This window comes from Schistocerca cancellata, chromosome 6 (assembly GCF_023864275.1).
Source record: "Schistocerca cancellata isolate TAMUIC-IGC-003103 chromosome 6, iqSchCanc2.1, whole genome shotgun sequence".
Lineage (NCBI taxonomy): Eukaryota > Metazoa > Arthropoda > Insecta > Orthoptera > Acrididae > Schistocerca > Schistocerca cancellata.
In genome coordinates this window covers 4,809,621-4,826,430 of record NC_064631.1, presented here as the reverse complement: position 1 = coordinate 4,826,430, position 16,810 = coordinate 4,809,621, and the positions used below count along the sequence as shown (strand labels likewise).

Below are 16,810 nucleotides of genomic sequence, written 5' to 3'. Positions count from 1 at the left end.
AAAACGACAAAACAGTACGAATCGGCAGGTGATTTCTGAAATACGTCACCGCCTATTGTTGTGTAGGAGTGTAGAGTTCCAAATTTGATTTGTAAAAACGAATTTATTCCTTAGTCGTCTCGACTCGTCTCGTCTCGTCTCGTCCCGCAGAAGTTTGTCGTGCTTGGGCTGTCATATGGACCACGACCCCAGCGGCAGCGAGCGGCAGTCGAGCAAAGTCGGGACAAGTCGGGACGGGGACAGGGACAGGTATAGGAATGGTGCGAATGCATTGCAAACTACGCAGACACCTGGTGTGAGGCGAGGCGAGGCGTGGCGAGGCGAGGCGAGGAAGCCCACATCGCTACCAGTGGGCCCTCCAGCACGACACTGCCACACCCCGCACAGGCCTTCCGCTGAACACCAGGGACAAGATGCGTCCTCCGCTAGTGTCGAAGGCTGCACGCGCCCAGCGAATGACAGGGGGTGCAACGAGCAGCAGTGCGTCTCACACACGCGGCGGTGCGCCCGCCAATTCGGCCGTCACTCTGCTGGGACGCCGGGCGCGCCTCCCCGCGCCGTCCTCGAGGAACTGGCGGTTGCGGAAGGAAGCGCTTTCGTCAAATGCGGCCGAAAACTAACATTTTGTGTGTTGGGAGAAAAGCCGAACGCGAATTCTGCCGTGCTCCTACATTAGATGAGCGCCAACGGCCATACCATGATGAATACACCGGTTCTCGTCCGATCACCGAAGTTAAGCATCATCGGGCACGGCTAGTACTTGGATGGGTGACCGCCTGGGAAACCCGGGTGCTGTTGGCTCCCTTCCTGTTTTTTTTTTGTTATGTCGCCAGCCCAATTTTCAAACTACCTTTCTGTTGTGACAAAGATGCTTCCTTAAGCCTTTTAAACTACTGTAATGGTACGAAAATGCAGTAATTAACTCTGTTTGAGGGAGAATGTGCTAACCAAGTTTGCCAAGAAGACTTTGAAAACGACAAAACAGTACGAATCGGCAGATGATTTCTGAAATACGTCACCGCCTATTGTTGTGTAGGAGTGTAGAGTTCCAAATTTGATTTGTAAAAACGAATTTATTCCTTAGTCGTCTCGACTCGTCTCGTCTCGTCTCGTCCCGCAGAAGTTTGTCGTGCTTGGGCTGTCATATGGACCACGACCCCAGCGGCAGCGAGCGGCAGTCGAGCAAAGTCGGGACAAGTCGGGACGGGGACAGGGACAGGTATAGGAATGGTGCGAATGCATTGCAAACTACGCAGACACCTGGTGTGAGGCGAGGCGAGGCGTGGCGAGGCGAGGCGAGGAAGCCCACATCGCTACCAGTGGGCCCTCCAGCACGACACTGCCACACCCCGCACAGGCCTTCCGCTGAACACCAGGGACAAGATGCGTCCTCCGCTAGTGTCGAAGGCTGCACGCGCCCAGCGAATGACAGGGGGTGCAACGAGCAGCAGTGCGTCTCACACACGCGGCGGTGCGCCCGCCAATTCGGCCGTCACTCTGCTGGGACGCCGGGCGCGCCTCCCCGCGCCGTCCTCGAGGAACTGGCGGTTGCGGAAGGAAGCGCTTTCGTCAAATGCGGCCGAAAACTAACATTTTGTGTGTTGGGAGAAAAGCCGAACGCGAATTCTGCCGTGCTCCTACATTAGATGAGCGCCAACGGCCATACCATGATGAATACACCGGTTCTCGTCCGATCACCGAAGTTAAGCATCATCGGGCACGGCTAGTACTTGGATGGGTGACCGCCTGGGAAACCCGGGTGCTGTTGGCTCCCTTCCTGTTTTTTTTTTGTTATGTCGCCAGCCCAATTTTCAAACTACCTTTCTGTTGTGACAAAGATGCTTCCTTAAGCCTTTTAAACTACTGTAATGGTACGAAAATGCAGTAATTAACTCTGTTTGAGGGAGAATGTGCTAACCAAGTTTGCCAAGAAGACTTTGAAAACGACAAAACAGTACGAATCGGCAGATGATTTCTGAAATACGTCACCGCCTATTGTTGTGTAGGAGTGTAGAGTTCCAAATTTGATTTGTAAAAACGAATTTATTCCTTAGTCGTCTCGACTCGTCTCGTCTCGTCTCGTCCCGCAGAAGTTTGTCGTGCTTGGGCTGTCATATGGACCACGACCCCAGCGGCAGCGAGCGGCAGTCGAGCAAAGTCGGGACAAGTCGGGACGGGGACAGGGACAGGTATAGGAATGGTGCGAATGCATTGCAAACTACGCAGACACCTGGTGTGAGGCGAGGCGAGGCGTGGCGAGGCGAGGCGAGGAAGCCCACATCGCTACCAGTGGGCCCTCCAGCACGACACTGCCACACCCCGCACAGGCCTTCCGCTGAACACCAGGGACAAGATGCGTCCTCCGCTAGTGTCGAAGGCTGCACGCGCCCAGCGAATGACAGGGGGTGCAACGAGCAGCAGTGCGTCTCACACACGCGGCGGTGCGCCCGCCAATTCGGCCGTCACTCTGCTGGGACGCCGGGCGCGCCTCCCCGCGCCGTCCTCGAGGAACTGGCGGTTGCGGAAGGAAGCGCTTTCGTCAAATGCGGCCGAAAACTAACATTTTGTGTGTTGGGAGAAAAGCCGAACGCGAATTCTGCCGTGCTCCTACATTAGATGAGCGCCAACGGCCATACCATGATGAATACACCAGTTCTCGTCCGATCACCGAAGTTAAGCATCATCGGGCACGGCTAGTACTTGGATGGGTGACCGCCTGGGAAACCCGGGTGCTGTTGGCTCCCTTCCTGTTTTTTTTTTGTTATGTCGCCAGCCCAATTTTCAAACTACCTTTCTGTTGTGACAAAGATGCTTCCTTAAGCCTTTTAAACTACTGTAATGGTACGAAAATGCAGTAATTAACTCTGTTTGAGGGAGAATGTGCTAACCAAGTTTGCCAAGAAGACTTTGAAAACGACAAAACAGTACGAATCGGCAGATGATTTCTGAAATACGTCACCGCCTATTGTTGTGTAGGAGTGTAGAGTTCCAAATTTGATTTGTAACCACGAATTTATTCCTTAGTCGTCTCGTCTCGTCTCGTCTCGTCTCGTCCCGCAGACGTTTGTCGTGCTTGCGCTGTCATATGGACCACGACCCGAGCGGCAGCGAGCGGCAGTCGAGCAAAGTCGGGACAAGTCGGGACGGGGACAGGGACAGGGATAGGAATGGTGCGAATGCACTGCAAACTACGCAGACACCTGGTGTGAGGCGAGGCGAGGCGAGGCGAGGCGAGGCGAGGAAGCCCACATCGCTACCAGTGGGCCCTCCAGCACGACACTGCCACACCCCGCACAGGCCTTCCGCTGAACACCAGGGACAAGATGCGTCCTCCGCTAGTGTCGAAGGCTGCACGCGCCCAGCGAATGACAGGGGGTGCAACGAACAGCAGTGCGTCTCACACACGCGGCGGTGCGCCCGCCAATTCGGCCGTCACTCTGCTGGGACGCCGGGCGCGCCTCCCCGCGCCGTCCTCGAGGAACTGGCGGTTGCGGAAGGAAGCGCTTTCGTCAAATGCGGCCGAAAACTAACATTTTGTGTGTTGGGAGAAAAGCCGAACGAGAATTCTGCCGTGCTCCTACATTAGATGAGCGCCAACGGCCATACCATGATGAATACACCGGTTCTCGTCCGATCACCGAAGTTAAGCATCATCGGGCACGGCTAGTACTTGGATGGGTGACCGCCTGGGAAACCCGGGTGCTGTTGGCTCCCTTCCTGTTTTTTTTTTGTTATGTCGCCAGCCCAATTTTCAAACTACCTTTCTGTTGTGACAAAGATGCTTCCTTAAGCCTTTTAAACTACTGTAATGGTACGAAAATGCAGTAATTAACTCAGTTTGAGGGAGAATGTGCTAACCAAGTTTGCCAAGAAGACTTTGAAAACGACAAAACAGTACGAATCGGCAGGTGATTTCTGAAATACGTCACCACCTATTGTTGTGTAGGAGTGTAGAGTTCCAAATTTGATTTGTAAAAACGAATTTATTCCTTAGTCGTCTCGACTCGTCTCGTCTCGTCTCGTCCCGCAGAAGTTTGTCGTGCTTGGGCTGTCATATGGACCACGACCCCAGCGGCAGCGAGCGGCAGTCGAGCAAAGTCGGGACAAGTCGGGACGGGGACAGGGACAGGTATAGGAATGGTGCGAATGCATTGCAAACTACGCAGACACCTGGTGTGAGGCGAGGCGAGGCGTGGCGAGGCGAGGCGAGGAAGCCCACATCGCTACCAGTGGGCCCTCCAGCACGACACTGCCACACCCCGCACAGGCCTTCCGCTGAACACCAGGGACAAGATGCGTCCTCCGCTAGTGTCGAAGGCTGCACGCGCCCAGCGAATGACAGGGGGTGCAACGAGCAGCAGTGCGTCTCACACACGCGGCGGTGCGCCCGCCAATTCGGCCGTCACTCTGCTGGGACGCCGGGCGCGCCTCCCCGCGCCGTCCTCGAGGAACTGGCGGTTGCGGAAGGAAGCGCTTTCGTCAAATGCGGCCGAAAACTAACATTTTGTGTGTTGGGAGAAAAGCCGAACGCGAATTCTGCCGTGCTCCTACATTAGATGAGCGCCAACGGCCATACCATGATGAATACACCGGTTCTCGTCCGATCACCGAAGTTAAGCATCATCGGGCCCGGCTAGTACTTGGATGGGTGACCGCCTGGGAAACCCGGGTGCTGTTGGCTCCCTTCCTGTTTTTTTTTTGTTATGTCGCCAGCCCAATTTTCAAACTACCTTTCTGTTGTGACAAAGATGCTTCCTTAAGCCTTTTAAACTACTGTAATGGTACGAAAATGCAGTAATTAACTCTGTTTGAGGGAGAATGTGCTAACCAAGTTTGCCAAGAAGACTTTGAAAACGACAAAACAGTACGAATCGGCAGATGATTTCTGAAATACGTCACCGCCTATTGTTGTGTAGGAGTGTAGAGTTCCAAATTTGATTTGTAAAAACGAATTTATTCCTTAGTCGTCTCGACTCGTCTCGTCTCGTCTCGTCCCGCAGAAGTTTGTCGTGCTTGGGCTGTCATATGGACCACGACCCCAGCGGCAGCGAGCGGCAGTCGAGCAAAGTCGGGACAAGTCGGGACGGGGACAGGGACAGGTATAGGAATGGTGCGAATGCATTGCAAACTACGCAGACACCTGGTGTGAGGCGAGGCGAGGCGTGGCGAGGCGAGGCGAGGAAGCCCACATCGCTACCAGTGGGCCCTCCAGCACGACACTGCCACACCCCGCACAGGCCTTCCGCTGAACACCAGGGACAAGATGCGTCCTCCGCTAGTGTCGAAGGCTGCACGCGCCCAGCGAATGACAGGGGGTGCAACGAGCAGCAGTGCGTCTCACACACGCGGCGGTGCGCCCGCCAATTCGGCCGTCACTCTGCTGGGACGCCGGGCGCGCCTCCCCGCGCCGTCCTCGAGGAACTGGCGGTTGCGGAAGGAAGCGCTTTCGTCAAATGCGGCCGAAAACTAACATTTTGTGTGTTGGGAGAAAAGCCGAACGCGAATTCTGCCGTGCTCCTACATTAGATGAGCGCCAACGGCCATACCATGATGAATACACCGGTTCTCGTCCGATCACCGAAGTTAAGCATCATCGGGCCCGGCTAGTACTTGGATGGGTGACCGCCTGGGAAACCCGGGTGCTGTTGGCTCCCTTCCTGTTTTTTTTTTGTTATGTCGCCAGCCCAATTTTCAAACTACCTTTCTGTTGTGACAAAGATGCTTCCTTAAGCCTTTTAAACTACTGTAATGGTACGAAAATGCAGTAATTAACTCTGTTTGAGGGAGAATGTGCTAACCAAGTTTGCCAAGAAGACTTTGAAAACGACAAAACAGTACGAATCGGCAGATGATTTCTGAAATACGTCACCGCCTATTGTTGTGTAGGAGTGTAGAGTTCCAAATTTGATTTGTAAAAACGAATTTATTCCTTAGTCGTCTCGACTCGTCTCGTCTCGTCTCGTCCCGCAGAAGTTTGTCGTGCTTGGGCTGTCATATGGACCACGACCCCAGCGGCAGCGAGCGGCAGTCGAGCAAAGTCGGGACAAGTCGGGACGGGGACAGGGACAGGTATAGGAATGGTGCGAATGCATTGCAAACTACGCAGACACCTGGTGTGAGGCGAGGCGAGGCGTGGCGAGGCGAGGCGAGGAAGCTCACATCGCTACCAGTGGGCCCTCCAGCACGACACTGCCACACCCCGCACAGGCCTTCCGCTGAACACCAGGGACAAGATGCGTCCTCCGCTAGTGTCGAAGGCTGCACGCGCCCAGCGAATGACAGGGGGTGCAACGAGCAGCAGTGCGTCTCACACACGCGGCGGTGCGCCCGCCAATTCGGCCGTCACTCTGCTGGGACGCCGGGCGCGCCTCCCCGCGCCGTCCTCGAGGAACTGGCGGTTGCGGAAGGAAGCGCTTTCGTCAAATGCGGCCGAAAACTAACATTTTGTGTGTTGGGAGAAAAGCCGAACGCGAATTCTGCCGTGCTCCTACATTAGATGAGCGCCAACGGCCATACCATGATGAATACACCGGTTCTCGTCCGATCACCGAAGTTAAGCATCATCGGGCCCGGCTAGTACTTGGATGGGTGACCGCCTGGGAAACCCGGGTGCTGTTGGCTCCCTTCCTGTTTTTTTTTTGTTATGTCGCCAGCCCAATTTTCAAACTACCTTTCTGTTGTGACAAAGATGCTTCCTTAAGCCTTTTAAACTACTGTAATGGTACGAAAATGCAGTAATTAACTCTGTTTGAGGGAGAATGTGCTAACCAAGTTTGCCAAGAAGACTTTGAAAACGACAAAACAGTACGAATCGGCAGATGATTTCTGAAATACGTCACCGCCTATTGTTGTGTAGGAGTGTAGAGTTCCAAATTTGATTTGTAACCACGAATTTATTCCTTAGTCGTCTCGTCTCGTCTCGTCTCGTCTCGTCCCGCAGACGTTTGTCGTGCTTGCGCTGTCATATGGACCACGACCCGAGCGGCAGCGAGCGGCAGTCGAGCAAAGTCGGGACAAGTCGGGACGGGGACAGGGACAGGGATAGGAATGGTGCGAATGCACTGCAAACTACGCAGACACCTGGTGTGAGGCGAGGCGAGGCGAGGCGAGGCGAGGCGAGGCGAGGAAGCCCACATCGCTACCAGTGGGCCCTCCAGCACGACACTGCCACACCCCGCACAGGCCTTCCGCTGAACACCAGGGACAAGATGCGTCCTCCGCTAGTGTCGAAGGCTGCACGCGCCCAGCGAATGACAGGGGGTGCAACGAACAGCAGTGCGTCTCACACACGCGGCGGTGCGCCCGCCAATTCGGCCGTCACTCTGCTGGGACGCCGGGCGCGCCTCCCCGCGCCGTCCTCGAGGAACTGGCGGTTGCGGAAGGAAGCGCTTTCGTCAAATGCGGCCGAAAACTAACATTTTGTGTGTTGGGAGAAAAGCCGAACGAGAATTCTGCCGTGCTCCTACATTAGATGAGCGCCAACGGCCATACCATGATGAATACACCGGTTCTCGTCCGATCACCGAAGTTAAGCATCATCGGGCACGGCTAGTACTTGGATGGGTGACCGCCTGGGAAACCCGGGTGCTGTTGGCTCCCTTCCTGTTTTTTTTTTGTTATGTCGCCAGCCCAATTTTCAAACTACCTTTCTGTTGTGACAAAGATGCATCCTTAAGCCTTTTAAACTACTGTAATGGTACGAAAATGCAGTAATTAACTCAGTTTGAGGGAGAATGTGCTAACCAAGTTTGCCAAGAAGACTTTGAAAACGACAAAACAGTACGAATCGGCAGGTGATTTCTGAAATACGTCACCGCCTATTGTTGTGTAGGAGTGTAGAGTTCCAAATTTGATTTGTAAAAACGAATTTATTCCTTAGTCGTCTCGACTCGTCTCGTCTCGTCTCGTCCCGCAGAAGTTTGTCGTGCTTGGGCTGTCATATGGACCACGACCCCAGCGGCAGCGAGCGGCAGTCGAGCAAAGTCGGGACAAGTCGGGACGGGGACAGGGACAGGTATAGGAATGGTGCGAATGCATTGCAAACTACGCAGACACCTGGTGTGAGGCGAGGCGAGGCGTGGCGAGGTGAGGCGAGGAAGCCCACATCGCTACCAGTGGGCCCTCCAGCACGACACTGCCACACCCCGCACAGGCCTTCCGCTGAACACCAGGGACAAGATGCGTCCTCCGCTAGTGTCGAAGGCTGCACGCGCCCAGCGAATGACAGGGGGTGCAACGAGCAGCAGTGCGTCTCACACACGCGGCGGTGCGCCCGCCAATTCGGCCGTCACTCTGCTGGGACGCCGGGCGCGCCTCCCCGCGCCGTCCTCGAGGAACTGGCGGTTGCGGAAGGAAGCGCTTTCGTCAAATGCGGCCGAAAACTAACATTTTGTGTGTTGGGAGAAAAGCCGAACGCGAATTCTGCCGTGCTCCTACATTAGATGAGCGCCAACGGCCATACCATGATGAATACACCGGTTCTCGTCCGATCACCGAAGTTAAGCATCATCGGGCACGGCTAGTACTTGGATGGGTGACCGCCTGGGAAACCCGGGTGCTGTTGGCTCCCTTCCTGTTTTTTTTTTGTTATGTCGCCAGCCCAATTTTCAAACTACCTTTCTGTTGTGACAAAGATGCTTCCTTAAGCCTTTTAAACTACTGTAATGGTACGAAAATGCAGTAATTAACTCTGTTTGAGGGAGAATGTGCTAACCAAGTTTGCCAAGAAGACTTTGAAAACGACAAAACAGTACGAATCGGCAGATGATTTCTGAAATACGTCACCGCCTATTGTTGTGTAGGAGTGTAGAGTTCCAAATTTGATTTGTAAAAACGAATTTATTCCTTAGTCGTCTCGACTCGTCTCGTCTCGTCTCGTCCCGCAGAAGTTTGTCGTGCTTGGGCTGTCATATGGACCACGACCCCAGCGGCAGCGAGCGGCAGTCGAGCAAAGTCGGGACAAGTCGGGACGGGGACAGGGACAGGTATAGGAATGGTGCGAATGCATTGCAAACTACGCAGACACCTGGTGTGAGGCGAGGCGAGGCGTGGCGAGGCGAGGCGAGGAAGCCCACATCGCTACCAGTGGGCCCTCCAGCACGACACTGCCACACCCCGCACAGGCCTTCCGCTGAACACCAGGGACAAGATGCGTCCTCCGCTAGTGTCGAAGGCTGCACGCGCCCAGCGAATGACAGGGGGTGCAACGAGCAGCAGTGCGTCTCACACACGCGGCGGTGCGCCCGCCAATTCGGCCGTCACTCTGCTGGGACGCCGGGCGCGCCTCCCCGCGCCGTCCTCGAGGAACTGGCGGTTGCGGAAGGAAGCGCTTTCGTCAAATGCGGCCGAAAACTAACATTTTGTGTGTTGGGAGAAAAGCCGAACGCGAATTCTGCCGTGCTCCTACATTAGATGAGCGCCAACGGCCATACCATGATGAATACACCGGTTCTCGTCCGATCACCGAAGTTAAGCATCATCGGGCACGGCTAGTACTTGGATGGGTGACCGCCTGGGAAACCCGGGTGCTGTTGGCTCCCTTCCTGTTTTTTTTTTGTTATGTCGCCAGCCCAATTTTCAAACTACCTTTCTGTTGTGACAAAGATGCTTCCTTAAGCCTTTTAAACTACTGTAATGGTACGAAAATGCAGTAATTAACTCTGTTTGAGGGAGAATGTGCTAACCAAGTTTGCCAAGAAGACTTTGAAAACGACAAAACAGTACGAATCGGCAGATGATTTCTGAAATACGTCACCGCCTATTGTTGTGTAGGAGTGTAGAGTTCCAAATTTGATTTGTAAAAACGAATTTATTCCTTAGTCGTCTCGACTCGTCTCGTCTCGTCTCGTCCCGCAGAAGTTTGTCGTGCTTGGGCTGTCATATGGACCACGACCCCAGCGGCAGCGAGCGGCAGTCGAGCAAAGTCGGGACAAGTCGGGACGGGGACAGGGACAGGTATAGGAATGGTGCGAATGCATTGCAAACTACGCAGACACCTGGTGTGAGGCGAGGCGAGGCGTGGCGAGGCGAGGCGAGGAAGCCCACATCGCTACCAGTGGGCCCTCCAGCACGACACTGCCACACCCCGCACAGGCCTTCCGCTGAACACCAGGGACAAGATGCGTCCTCCGCTAGTGTCGAAGGCTGCACGCGCCCAGCGAATGACAGGGGGTGCAACGAGCAGCAGTGCGTCTCACACACGCGGCGGTGCGCCCGCCAATTCGGCCGTCACTCTGCTGGGACGCCGGGCGCGCCTCCCCGCGCCGTCCTCGAGGAACTGGCGGTTGCGGAAGGAAGCGCTTTCGTCAAATGCGGCCGAAAACTAACATTTTGTGTGTTGGGAGAAAAGCCGAACGCGAATTCTGCCGTGCTCCTACATTAGATGAGCGCCAACGGCCATACCATGATGAATACACCGGTTCTCGTCCGATCACCGAAGTTAAGCATCATCGGGCCCGGCTAGTACTTGGATGGGTGACCGCCTGGGAAACCCGGGTGCTGTTGGCTCCCTTCCTGTTTTTTTTTTGTTATGTCGCCAGCCCAATTTTCAAACTACCTTTCTGTTGTGACAAAGATGCTTCCTTAAGCCTTTTAAACTACTGTAATGGTACGAAAATGCAGTAATTAACTCTGTTTGAGGGAGAATGTGCTAACCAAGTTTGCCAAGAAGACTTTGAAAACGACAAAACAGTACGAATCGGCAGATGATTTCTGAAATACGTCACCGCCTATTGTTGTGTAGGAGTGTAGAGTTCCAAATTTGATTTGTAAAAACGAATTTATTCCTTAGTCGTCTCGACTCGTCTCGTCTCGTCTCGTCCCGCAGAAGTTTGTCGTGCTTGGGCTGTCATATGGACCACGACCCCAGCGGCAGCGAGCGGCAGTCGAGCAAAGTCGGGACAAGTCGGGACGGGGACAGGGACAGGTATAGGAATGGTGCGAATGCATTGCAAACTACGCAGACACCTGGTGTGAGGCGAGGCGAGGCGTGGCGAGGCGAGGCGAGGAAGCTCACATCGCTACCAGTGGGCCCTCCAGCACGACACTGCCACACCCCGCACAGGCCTTCCGCTGAACACCAGGGACAAGATGCGTCCTCCGCTAGTGTCGAAGGCTGCACGCGCCCAGCGAATGACAGGGGGTGCAACGAGCAGCAGTGCGTCTCACACACGCGGCGGTGCGCCCGCCAATTCGGCCGTCACTCTGCTGGGACGCCGGGCGCGCCTCCCCGCGCCGTCCTCGAGGAACTGGCGGTTGCGGAAGGAAGCGCTTTCGTCAAATGCGGCCGAAAACTAACATTTTGTGTGTTGGGAGAAAAGCCGAACGCGAATTCTGCCGTGCTCCTACATTAGATGAGCGCCAACGGCCATACCATGATGAATACACCGGTTCTCGTCCGATCACCGAAGTTAAGCATCATCGGGCCCGGCTAGTACTTGGATGGGTGACCGCCTGGGAAACCCGGGTGCTGTTGGCTCCCTTCCTGTTTTTTTTTTGTTATGTCGCCAGCCCAATTTTCAAACTACCTTTCTGTTGTGACAAAGATGCTTCCTTAAGCCTTTTAAACTACTGTAATGGTACGAAAATGCAGTAATTAACTCTGTTTGAGGGAGAATGTGCTAACCAAGTTTGCCAAGAAGACTTTGAAAACGACAAAACAGTACGAATCGGCAGATGATTTCTGAAATACGTCACCGCCTATTGTTGTGTAGGAGTGTAGAGTTCCAAATTTGATTTGTAACCACGAATTTATTCCTTAGTCGTCTCGTCTCGTCTCGTCTCGTCTCGTCCCGCAGACGTTTGTCGTGCTTGCGCTGTCATATGGACCACGACCCGAGCGGCAGCGAGCGGCAGTCGAGCAAAGTCGGGACAAGTCGGGACGGGGACAGGGACAGGGATAGGAATGGTGCGAATGCACTGCAAACTACGCAGACACCTGGTGTGAGGCGAGGCGAGGCGAGGCGAGGCGAGGCGAGGAAGCCCACATCGCTACCAGTGGGCCCTCCAGCACGACACTGCCACACCCCGCACAGGCCTTCCGCTGAACACCAGGGACAAGATGCGTCCTCCGCTAGTGTCGAAGGCTGCACGCGCCCAGCGAATGACAGGGGGTGCAACGAACAGCAGTGCGTCTCACACACGCGGCGGTGCGCCCGCCAATTCGGCCGTCACTCTGCTGGGACGCCGGGCGCGCCTCCCCGCGCCGTCCTCGAGGAACTGGCGGTTGCGGAAGGAAGCGCTTTCGTCAAATGCGGCCGAAAACTAACATTTTGTGTGTTGGGAGAAAAGCCGAACGAGAATTCTGCCGTGCTCCTACATTAGATGAGCGCCAACGGCCATACCATGATGAATACACCGGTTCTCGTCCGATCACCGAAGTTAAGCATCATCGGGCACGGCTAGTACTTGGATGGGTGACCGCCTGGGAAACCCGGGTGCTGTTGGCTCCCTTCCTGTTTTTTTTTTGTTATGTCGCCAGCCCAATTTTCAAACTACCTTTCTGTTGTGACAAAGATGCTTCCTTAAGCCTTTTAAACTACTGTAATGGTACGAAAATGCAGTAATTAACTCAGTTTGAGGGAGAATGTGCTAACCAAGTTTGCCAAGAAGACTTTGAAAACGACAAAACAGTACGAATCGGCAGGTGATTTCTGAAATACGTCACCGCCTATTGTTGTGTAGGAGTGTAGAGTTCCAAATTTGATTTGTAAAAACGAATTTATTCCTTAGTCGTCTCGACTCGTCTCGTCTCGTCTCGTCCCGCAGAAGTTTGTCGTGCTTGGGCTGTCATATGGACCACGACCCCAGCGGCAGCGAGCGGCAGTCGAGCAAAGTCGGGACAAGTCGGGACGGGGACAGGGACAGGTATAGGAATGGTGCGAATGCATTGCAAACTACGCAGACACCTGGTGTGAGGCGAGGCGAGGCGTGGCGAGGCGAGGCGAGGAAGCCCACATCGCTACCAGTGGGCCCTCCAGCACGACACTGCCACACCCCGCACAGGCCTTCCGCTGAACACCAGGGACAAGATGCGTCCTCCGCTAGTGTCGAAGGCTGCACGCGCCCAGCGAATGACAGGGGGTGCAACGAGCAGCAGTGCGTCTCACACACGCGGCGGTGCGCCCGCCAATTCGGCCGTCACTCTGCTGGGACGCCGGGCGCGCCTCCCCGCGCCGTCCTCGAGGAACTGGCGGTTGCGGAAGGAAGCGCTTTCGTCAAATGCGGCCGAAAACTAACATTTTGTGTGTTGGGAGAAAAGCCGAACGCGAATTCTGCCGTGCTCCTACATTAGATGAGCGCCAACGGCCATACCATGATGAATACACCGGTTCTCGTCCGATCACCGAAGTTAAGCATCATCGGGCACGGCTAGTACTTGGATGGGTGACCGCCTGGGAAACCCGGGTGCTGTTGGCTCCCTTCCTGTTTTTTTTTTGTTATGTCGCCAGCCCAATTTTCAAACTACCTTTCTGTTGTGACAAAGATGCTTCCTTAAGCCTTTTAAACTACTGTAATGGTACGAAAATGCAGTAATTAACTCTGTTTGAGGGAGAATGTGCTAACCAAGTTTGCCAAGAAGACTTTGAAAACGACAAAACAGTACGAATCGGCAGATGATTTCTGAAATACGTCACCGCCTATTGTTGTGTAGGAGTGTAGAGTTCCAAATTTGATTTGTAAAAACGAATTTATTCCTTAGTCGTCTCGACTCGTCTCGTCTCGTCTCGTCCCGCAGAAGTTTGTCGTGCTTGGGCTGTCATATGGACCACGACCCCAGCGGCAGCGAGCGGCAGTCGAGCAAAGTCGGGACAAGTCGGGACGGGGACAGGGACAGGTATAGGAATGGTGCGAATGCATTGCAAACTACGCAGACACCTGGTGTGAGGCGAGGCGAGGCGTGGCGAGGCGAGGCGAGGAAGCCCACATCGCTACCAGTGGGCCCTCCAGCACGACACTGCCACACCCCGCACAGGCCTTCCGCTGAACACCAGGGACAAGATGCGTCCTCCGCTAGTGTCGAAGGCTGCACGCGCCCAGCGAATGACAGGGGGTGCAACGAGCAGCAGTGCGTCTCACACACGCGGCGGTGCGCCCGCCAATTCGGCCGTCACTCTGCTGGGACGCCGGGCGCGCCTCCCCGCGCCGTCCTCGAGGAACTGGCGGTTGCGGAAGGAAGCGCTTTCGTCAAATGCGGCCGAAAACTAACATTTTGTGTGTTGGGAGAAAAGCCGAACGCGAATTCTGCCGTGCTCCTACATTAGATGAGCGCCAACGGCCATACCATGATGAATACACCGGTTCTCGTCCGATCACCGAAGTTAAGCATCATCGGGCACGGCTAGTACTTGGATGGGTGACCGCCTGGGAAACCCGGGTGCTGTTGGCTCCCTTCCTGTTTTTTTTTTGTTATGTCGCCAGCCCAATTTTCAAACTACCTTTCTGTTGTGACAAAGATGCTTCCTTAAGCCTTTTAAACTACTGTAATGGTACGAAAATGCAGTAATTAACTCTGTTTGAGGGAGAATGTGCTAACCAAGTTTGCCAAGAAGACTTTGAAAACGACAAAACAGTACGAATCGGCAGATGATTTCTGAAATACGTCACCGCCTATTGTTGTGTAGGAGTGTAGAGTTCCAAATTTGATTTGTAAAAACGAATTTATTCCTTAGTCGTCTCGACTCGTCTCGTCTCGTCTCGTCCCGCAGAAGTTTGTCGTGCTTGGGCTGTCATATGGACCACGACCCGAGCGGCAGCGAGCGGCAGTCGAGCAAAGTCGGGACAAGTCGGGACGGGGACAGGGACAGGTATAGGAATGGTGCGAATGCATTGCAAACTACGCAGACACCTGGTGTGAGGCGAGGCGAGGCGAGGCGAGGCGAGGCGAGGAAGCCCACATCGCTACCAGTGGGCCCTCCAGCACGACACTGCCACACCCCGCACAGGCCTTCCGCTGAACACCAGGGACAAGATGCGTCCTCCGCTAGTGTCGAAGGCTGCACGCGCCCAGCGAATGACAGGGGGTGCAACGAGCAGCAGTGCGTCTCACACACGCGGCGGTGCGCCCGCCAATTCGGCCGTCACTCTGCTGGGACGCCGGGCGCGCCTCCCCGCGCCGTCCTCGAGGAACTGGCGGTTGCGGAAGGAAGCGCTTTCGTCAAATGCGGCCGAAAACTAACATTTTGTGTGTTGGGAGAAAAGCCGAACGCGAATTCTGCCGTGCTCCTACATTAGATGAGCGCCAACGGCCATACCATGATGAATACACCGGTTCTCGTCCGATCACCGAAGTTAAGCATCATCGGGCCCGGCTAGTACTTGGATGGGTGACCGCCTGGGAAACCCGGGTGCTGTTGGCTCCCTTCCTGTTTTTTTTTTGTTATGTCGCCAGCCCAATTTTCAAACTACCTTTCTGTTGTGACAAAGATGCTTCCTTAAGCCTTTTAAACTACTGTAATGGTACGAAAATGCAGTAATTAACTCTGTTTGAGGGAGAATGTGCTAACCAAGTTTGCCAAGAAGACTTTGAAAACGACAAAACAGTACGAATCGGCAGATGATTTCTGAAATACGTCACCGCCTATTGTTGTGTAGGAGTGTAGAGTTCCAAATTTGATTTGTAACCACGAATTTATTCCTTAGTCGTCTCGTCTCGTCTCGTCTCGTCTCGTCCCGCAGACGTTTGTCGTGCTTGCGCTGTCATATGGACCACGACCCGAGCGGCAGCGAGCGGCAGTCGAGCAAAGTCGGGACAAGTCGGGACGGGGACAGGGACAGGGATAGGAATGGTGCGAATGCACTGCAAACTACGCAGACACCTGGTGTGAGGCGAGGCGAGGCGAGGCGAGGCGAGGCGAGGAAGCCCACATCGCTACCAGTGGGCCCTCCAGCACGACACTGCCACACCCCGCACAGGCCTTCCGCTGAACACCAGGGACAAGATGCGTCCTCCGCTAGTGTCGAAGGCTGCACGCGCCCAGCGAATGACAGGGGGTGCAACGAACAGCAGTGCGTCTCACACACGCGGCGGTGCGCCCGCCAATTCGGCCGTCACTCTGCTGGGACGCCGGGCGCGCCTCCCCGCGCCGTCCTCGAGGAACTGGCGGTTGCGGAAGGAAGCGCTTTCGTCAAATGCGGCCGAAAACTAACATTTTGTGTGTTGGGAGAAAAGCCGAACGCGAATTCTGCCGTGCTCCTACATTAGATGAGCGCCAACGGCCATACCATGATGAATACACCGGTTCTCGTCCGATCACCGAAGTTAAGCATCATCGGGCACGGCTAGTACTTGGATGGGTGACCGCCTGGGAAACCCGGGTGCTGTTGGCTCCCTTCCTGTTTTTTTTTTGTTATGTCGCCAGCCCAATTTTCAAACTACCTTTCTGTTGTGACAAAGATGCTTCCTTAAGCCTTTTAAACTACTGTAATGGTACGAAAATGCAGTAATTAACTCAGTTTGAGGGAGAATGTGCTAACCAAGTTTGCCAAGAAGACTTTGAAAACGACAAAACAGTACGAATCGGCAGATGATTTCTGAAATACGTCACCGCCTATTGTTGTGTAGGAGTGTAGAGTTCCAAATTTGATTTGTAACCACGAATTTATTCCTTAGTCGTCTCGTCTCGTCTCGTCTCGTCTCGTCCCGCAGACGTTTGTCGTGCTTGCGCTGTCATATGGACCACGACCCGAGCGGCAGCGAGCGGCAGTCGAGCAAAGTCGGGACAAGTCGGGACGGGGACAGGGACAGGGATAGGAATGGTGCGAATGCACTGCAAACTACGCAGACACCTGGTGTGAGGCGAGGCGAGGCGAG

At 54.6% G+C, this 16,810-nt stretch overlaps 17 non-coding genes across 17 annotated transcripts; all 17 read left to right on the top strand.

The window, feature by feature from the left end:
• The first annotated feature begins 682 nt into the window (after positions 1-682).
• LOC126089292 (5S ribosomal RNA) lies at positions 683-801 on the top strand. The gene has a single exon (XR_007520621.1). It is a non-coding gene; the product is annotated as a 5S ribosomal RNA (ribosomal RNA).
• An 851-nt stretch (positions 802-1,652) lies between these two features.
• LOC126089291 (5S ribosomal RNA) lies at positions 1,653-1,771 on the top strand. Its single transcript, XR_007520620.1, has one exon. It is a non-coding gene; the product is annotated as a 5S ribosomal RNA (ribosomal RNA).
• An 851-nt stretch (positions 1,772-2,622) lies between these two features.
• On the top strand, positions 2,623-2,741 carry LOC126089406 (5S ribosomal RNA). The gene has a single exon (XR_007520733.1). It is a non-coding gene; the product is annotated as a 5S ribosomal RNA (ribosomal RNA).
• Positions 2,742-3,592: 851 nt separating this feature from the next.
• LOC126089287 (5S ribosomal RNA) lies at positions 3,593-3,711 on the top strand. Its single transcript, XR_007520619.1, has one exon. It is a non-coding gene; the product is annotated as a 5S ribosomal RNA (ribosomal RNA).
• Positions 3,712-4,562: 851 nt separating this feature from the next.
• Positions 4,563-4,681, top strand: LOC126088902 (5S ribosomal RNA). Its single transcript, XR_007520251.1, has one exon. It is a non-coding gene; the product is annotated as a 5S ribosomal RNA (ribosomal RNA).
• Positions 4,682-5,532: 851 nt separating this feature from the next.
• On the top strand, positions 5,533-5,651 carry LOC126088901 (5S ribosomal RNA). The gene has a single exon (XR_007520250.1). It is a non-coding gene; the product is annotated as a 5S ribosomal RNA (ribosomal RNA).
• Positions 5,652-6,502: 851 nt separating this feature from the next.
• LOC126088900 (5S ribosomal RNA) lies at positions 6,503-6,621 on the top strand. The gene has a single exon (XR_007520249.1). It is a non-coding gene; the product is annotated as a 5S ribosomal RNA (ribosomal RNA).
• Positions 6,622-7,477: 856 nt separating this feature from the next.
• LOC126089286 (5S ribosomal RNA) lies at positions 7,478-7,596 on the top strand. Its single transcript, XR_007520618.1, has one exon. It is a non-coding gene; the product is annotated as a 5S ribosomal RNA (ribosomal RNA).
• Positions 7,597-8,447: 851 nt separating this feature from the next.
• Positions 8,448-8,566, top strand: LOC126089285 (5S ribosomal RNA). Its single transcript, XR_007520617.1, has one exon. It is a non-coding gene; the product is annotated as a 5S ribosomal RNA (ribosomal RNA).
• An 851-nt stretch (positions 8,567-9,417) lies between these two features.
• On the top strand, positions 9,418-9,536 carry LOC126089283 (5S ribosomal RNA). The gene has a single exon (XR_007520615.1). It is a non-coding gene; the product is annotated as a 5S ribosomal RNA (ribosomal RNA).
• Positions 9,537-10,387: 851 nt separating this feature from the next.
• LOC126088899 (5S ribosomal RNA) lies at positions 10,388-10,506 on the top strand. The gene has a single exon (XR_007520248.1). It is a non-coding gene; the product is annotated as a 5S ribosomal RNA (ribosomal RNA).
• Positions 10,507-11,357: 851 nt separating this feature from the next.
• On the top strand, positions 11,358-11,476 carry LOC126088896 (5S ribosomal RNA). Its single transcript, XR_007520246.1, has one exon. It is a non-coding gene; the product is annotated as a 5S ribosomal RNA (ribosomal RNA).
• Positions 11,477-12,327: 851 nt separating this feature from the next.
• Positions 12,328-12,446, top strand: LOC126089282 (5S ribosomal RNA). Its single transcript, XR_007520614.1, has one exon. It is a non-coding gene; the product is annotated as a 5S ribosomal RNA (ribosomal RNA).
• An 851-nt stretch (positions 12,447-13,297) lies between these two features.
• Positions 13,298-13,416, top strand: LOC126089281 (5S ribosomal RNA). Its single transcript, XR_007520613.1, has one exon. It is a non-coding gene; the product is annotated as a 5S ribosomal RNA (ribosomal RNA).
• An 851-nt stretch (positions 13,417-14,267) lies between these two features.
• Positions 14,268-14,386, top strand: LOC126089280 (5S ribosomal RNA). Its single transcript, XR_007520612.1, has one exon. It is a non-coding gene; the product is annotated as a 5S ribosomal RNA (ribosomal RNA).
• Positions 14,387-15,237: 851 nt separating this feature from the next.
• On the top strand, positions 15,238-15,356 carry LOC126088895 (5S ribosomal RNA). The gene has a single exon (XR_007520245.1). It is a non-coding gene; the product is annotated as a 5S ribosomal RNA (ribosomal RNA).
• An 851-nt stretch (positions 15,357-16,207) lies between these two features.
• On the top strand, positions 16,208-16,326 carry LOC126089279 (5S ribosomal RNA). The gene has a single exon (XR_007520611.1). It is a non-coding gene; the product is annotated as a 5S ribosomal RNA (ribosomal RNA).
• Positions 16,327-16,810: the final 484 nt, after the last annotated feature.